This window comes from Elephas maximus, chromosome 1 (assembly GCF_024166365.1).
Source record: "Elephas maximus indicus isolate mEleMax1 chromosome 1, mEleMax1 primary haplotype, whole genome shotgun sequence".
In the NCBI taxonomy this organism is placed as follows: Eukaryota; Metazoa; Chordata; class Mammalia; order Proboscidea; family Elephantidae; genus Elephas; species Elephas maximus.
The window spans coordinates 209104626-209110625 of NC_064819.1; the positions used below are offsets into that span (position 1 = coordinate 209104626).

Sequence of the window (6000 nt, forward strand, 5' to 3'; positions counted from 1 at the left end):
CTTCATTGCCTTCATCACTGGAATTTTCTTGATTCTGACCTCTACTTGTTGGGTACGTTCATCTATATATAACTTATGCCTGCTACCACGCTCCCCCACCCCTCCCTCCCAAACTTGGAGAAAGACACATGGCACCTGCTGTCCAGCCAGAAGTTATTTTAAGCTCTTCTAAAAGGAGTCATGATGTTTAGCACTCTATCCTTGAAAATCAAGGGAAGAGAATAATTTTTATATCAATTGAATACTGTAAACATGCACAGGCTTAAGCCTATGTGTGGGTTTTAAAGTGTTATGGAGGTTGTCTCAGAACGAAATAAAATTTAGAGTAATCCAAACATCAAAGCAAGTAATAAAAAGCCTGCAGTTCATAGGAGTTTTAGGTGTGGTTAGTCTAAATGCAAGGGCTTTATTTGTATTGATTTGTTTGTTATTCATCAGAGGCCGTAATCATTGCTGTTTTTTTTTTTTTAAATAATGAATTCCATGAATATCCTTCAATCTCCTGTTCCACATTTACCTTAAAACAATAACGGAGTCACTGCAAATTATTGGACAACATAACTCCTAAAAGTGGTCTCAAGATAAATCAAAGACAGGAAAAAAAAAATTCAAAGGCACCTTGTTACTTTTAAATCATCTCTTTCCTGATTAATTTTACAGCAGAAAGAAGTATTTCTAAATTTTATCATATGCAAACTTCACTCTCTACTTCTTTTTTTTTCCTCTGAGAGAATTCTTCACTTGTATTGGCAATCCCAGCAGATTCTTACACACACATCCCTGCCTGAGCAACACATTTTAATGATAAATAAAACAATGGAAAGTTCTTCAACAGTTCACTGGCAGTCTCATAGTTGCCAGTTTTGAACAACACAAACCGCACCCCGCATCTTCTCACAGAGCTTGAGGGGGGGTGTTTATCATACTTACCGGAAAGCCAGGAGCTAAGGAGAAAGAGAAAGGAGAAGAAAGAGGCAGCAAAGAGCAAGTCAGAGCAGCAGCAGCAGCAGCAGACAGGAGGCAGGCCACGTTTTTACAAGGGAGAGAGAAACCAAAGACACACACACACAGACACACACACACAGACACACACCCCACGCTGGCAGCAGACAGGAGGGGGTGGGGAAAGGAGCATTGTATGACACAGCAAGAGAGAAATACACCCAAGCTTCAGTAGGCGTCTCACGGGGAAATGTCGTAGAAAAGAGAAGCAGCCGGTAGATCTTACAAGATCCTCCATGTTTTGTCTTTTTAAAAGTCTAAACTGTGAGTCTATAATGGCCCTTTTGCTAGTGTAATTTTTTGCTATTGTTGTTCTTTGGGGCAGAGATCAGTTTTTCTTATTTCTTGGTTTATTTCCACCGTGGTTTATGATTCATGTTTCTTTTTTTTTCCTACCTTCTTATGCTAGCCTCGTTAGTGTCAGGTTTTTGTAGGAATCGTGGGAAAAGAATAACAATGGCATGGCAAAAATGAGATGGCAGGACCACTTTGATTCTGATGACATTGTTCGGTTTGTTCGTAAAATTTGAGAGACAAATTTAGATGGGTATTTTAGAACCATGTTTAATGTTGTCTTCATGTTTATAATTTGAGGCCCCCCTGGTTAAGCCAACTTGAAGGCACCTAACATCAACAACAACAACAACTGGTAAATGGCATGATCTCAGATCACATTGTCTAACTCAGGTAACTGTTCTCATCTGCGACATGCCCTCAGGGAAGCAATCTGCTTCTTTCACCTTAGTGGGCAGCTTTCCCACCTTCCACAGCAGCTTTTCCAAGTCTTACCCACCCTTCTCAAGTCTTCAGTCTGTTCCTTCATCCTCCTTAGAAAAAGAATCTCCTTTTCATTCATCATAAAATGCCTCTCTTTCAACCTACATCCATTCCCTTTTTCTTTCTGTTTCTGGAGAAAGTGTTCCCACACTTTTCCAAAGCACATCCACCCAGATTTTTTAAAACAGATCCAGAACAGGAACACTGGTGTTCCTGTTTTGGGGACCAGATGGGCATAGTGACACCCACTGTGGTAGGCAGAATAATAGCCTTCCCCAAAATACCCATATCCTTATCCCTGAAACCTGTAAATACATTACCTTACATAGCAAGAGGGATTTTGAAGATGTGATAAAGTTGTTGTTAGGTGCCGTCGAGTCGGTTCCAACTCATAGTGACCCTATGTACCACAGAAACATTTCCTGGTCCCATACTATCCTCACAATCATTGTTATGCTTGAGCCCGTTGTTGCAGCCACTGTGTCAATCCATCTCATTGAGTCTTCCTCTTTTCCACTGACCTTGTACTTTACCAAGCACAGTGTCCTTCTCCAGGGACTGATCCCTCCTGACAACCTGTCCAAAGTATGTAAAACGCAGTCTCACCATCCTTTCTTCTAAGGAGCATTCTGGTTGTAATTCTTCCAAGACAGATATGTTCATCCTTTTGGCAGTCTATGGTATATTCAATATTCTTTGCCAACACCACAATTCAAAGGTGTCAATTCTCCTTCAGTCTTCCTTATTCATTGTCTAGCTTTCACATGCATATGATGTCATTGAAAATACCATGGCTTGGGCCAGGTGCACCTTAGTTTTCAAGGTGACATCTTTACTTTTTAACACTTTGAAGAGGTGCTTTGCAGCAGATTTGCCCAATGCAATGCATCTTTGATTTCTTTCTTGACTGCTGCTGCCATGGCTGTTGATTGTGGATCCAAGTAAAATGAAATCCTTGACAACTTCAATCTTTTCTCCATTTATCTTGATGTTGCTTATTGGTCCCACTGTGAGGATTTTTATTTTCTTTATGTTGAGGTGTAATCCATACCGAAGGCTGTGGTCTTCGGTCTTCATCAGTAAGTGCTTCAAGTCCTCTTCACTTTCAGCAAGCAAGGTTGTACCATCTGCATAACACAGGTTGCTGCTGAGTCTTCCTCCAATTCTGATGCCCTGTTCTTCTTCATGTAGTCCAGCTTCTCGGGTTATTTGCTCAGCATACAGATTGAATAGGTTAGTGAAAGGATACAACCCTGATGCACACCTCTCCTGAATTTAAAACACTCGGTATCCCCTTGTTCTGTCCGAACAACTGATCTATGTACAGGTTCATCATGAGCACAATTAAGTGTTCTGGAATCTCCATTCTGTAATAAAGTTAAAGATCTTAAAATGGAGAGATTATCCTGGATTATCCAGGTGGACCTAATGCAATCACAAGGCTTCTTGTAAGTGAAGGGTCCTCATATGTAATACCAGAAGCAGAGGATGGAGTGATGCAACACCACAAGCCAAGGAATGCAGACAGCCTATAGAAACTGAAAAGGCAAAGAAGTGTATTCTCCCCTAGAGTCTTCAGAAAGATCGCATTCTTGGTGACACCTTGATTTTAGCCTAGTAAAACCCATTTTGGATTTTTAAACTTCAAAACTGTAACATAAATTGTGTTATCTTAAACCACTAAGTTTGTGGTGAACAGGTATAGCAGCAAAAGGAAACTAATACACCCGCCCTCAAACTCTTTTCCACCCTTTTATGTTTGCCCACACCACACTGAAAGAACAGAAGAAGTTTTGGTGAAGGTGGAGAAAAGAGAGAAAGAATACTATGGGATAATAACACTCTGAAGTTATTCCAAAAGGTGGTCAGTATTGCCAGTAGAAAGGTTATTTATCTTGTAGGTGGTTTACCCTGAGACTACATGGGAAACAGTACTTTCCTTTTCTTCATGCCTGTGCCTTTCAACACTTCCTCCCATGCCTAGGACCTGAAGGGGCCTGTTCTCCTTTTTCCCATCTAGGTCCAGAGGAAAGACATATGAGACCCTGAAACTGGCAAAGTGGCTCAGAAGCCTAAAAGAAAAACCAAAAGGGCTCTCTGGAAACTGAGAACAAAAATAAACATCCCTTGTGCACTGTCTTCTGTGCTTAGTTTGTGTATGTGAACATCTAGAGCGGCATGGTCCAATCGAAATAGAATTCAAGCCATGAATGTGAACCACATATTCAGTGTTATGTTTTTAGTGGCCACCTTAAAAACGCTGGAGTCCCTGAGTGGCACAAGCAGTCAACATGCTCAGCTGCTAACAAAAAAGTTGGAAGTTAGAGTCCAGCCAGAGGCATCTGGGAAGAAAAGACTTAGCAATTTATTTCCAAACAAATTAGCCATTGAAAACGATATGGAGCACAGTTCTGCCCTGACACACATGGAGTTGCCATGAGTCAGAATTTTTTTTTAAAGGTAAAAGAGAGAACTGAAATTAATTTTAATAATATATTTATTTTATCCAATGTATTTAAAATATTATCATTTTGACATATAATAATGCAAAACTTATCAATATTATATCTTAGATTCTTTTTTTTGTATTAAATCTTCAAAATCTAGTATATATTTCACATATGCACTACATCTCAATTGAAACTAACCACATAACATGTGTTAAATAGCCACATGTGATGAGTGGCTACCATATTGGACAGTGAGGATCTTGAGGCAAACTTTTTGGTACTGGACATCATCTTGTTCTTTCAAATAATAGGGGTGAGGGTTCTATTCTTAATCCCATTCTCTAAACATCTTGCCCTATCATTTATTTCCTATAAATCTCATTATTCAGTTATTCTCTCTTCTTGGCTTGACTCAATCTCCAAAAATGATGAAATCTCCATTATCATTAAAAAAAAAAAAAAAAAACTAACGCACACAAAAATGTTGTCCTTCATTTCTTCTTTCCTTTGTGCTGTGGCTGGAGACAGACTTCCTGAGTTTGAAACATATTTCTACCACTGACTACTGTATAAATTTGAGTGGATTACTTAAACTCTGTGTCTCAGTTTAGTCACTTGGTAAATAAGGATTATAGCTATACCCACCTTTTAGAGTTATTTTGAGGATTCACTGACCCTTTCACATACCAAGCACTATAACTCATTGCTTCATCACAAAAATTATTTAAGGAATATTTATGCTAGTTTCCTCTACAGCCTCTCACTGCAGACCTCTGTATCTGCCCTATCCACCTAAGGAAAATGTACGCTTGAAGGTTACCAATGGCCCACTTGCCTAAAACAATGGTCTTTTCTTGATCTCTAGTCTTAGTTTTCTTTCATGTAAGCCCTTTATAGCCAAGAACACTAATGATAAAAACCTCTGCCAATGGAGAGCAATTACTTTTGGATAGGGTCAATTCAGGAAAATTGAAACTGTCTACTGGCTAAATTAAAAAAAAAAAAAAGTTCTGTTGCTTAAACCCATGAGTTTATAATGATATATTTGCAAAAATGACTAATTGGTCACTTGAGGAACTGGTAAATGACTTCGTTGCTGTGAAAACTGGTAGATTAAGGGAAAAAATTAAGCATTACCCTGCCTTCCCTATACAAATGACACGGGGTAACCAAATAATAGATCAAGAATTTTGTTCTCTTTTCAGATGTCTTCCCACAAATAAATGGAGGAGTAATGACAGAATTAGAGTATCACCATTTTGAACCCTTACTGAATTAATAGTTTAGGTACTGAATACCAAGTAAGGCTAATATCTTAAAAGGAGAGACCACAAAACATTACATGCCTTCTGATGAAGAATGGACTACAGAACACTTGCCTAAAAAAGTTACCCCTGAATCTGATCAAGGACGTACAGAAGACGGAGGAACATGTTAAGCTACATCACAGGGTGCATTTAGCAAAATCTAGACTGTGGGGACTATGGAGAGCTCTATAGAATAAGTCACTTGGTTTCCTCAACAAATAAATTGCGAGGAAAAAAAGAAAGAGAAGTGGAGAAACTACAGAGGAAAAAGACATGAAAGACATTTCAACAACTCATATCAAGTGAATGTTATTTGGATCCTGATTCAAAAACAAACCAAAAAAAAAGAAAAAAGCTATCACAGTAATGAGATAATTGAAATTTGAGCACTTATTGTATTTTATCAATATTAAGAAATTAATATTTAGTATTTTAGGTGTGATAATAGTATTATGAATAGTATT

General features: G+C 38.5%; 1 protein-coding gene across 1 annotated transcript in view; it reads right to left on the bottom strand.

Annotated features, from left to right (window-relative positions):
- Window positions 1-959, bottom strand: part of TXLNB (taxilin beta) — a 51712-nt gene extending 50753 nt beyond the window's left edge. Inside the window, exon 1 of the mRNA XM_049875660.1 lies at window positions 931-959. The gene's annotated coding sequence lies outside the window, so the exon portion shown is untranslated. The remainder of the gene's footprint in view (window positions 1-930) is intronic.
- Window positions 960-6000: the final 5041 nt, after the last annotated feature.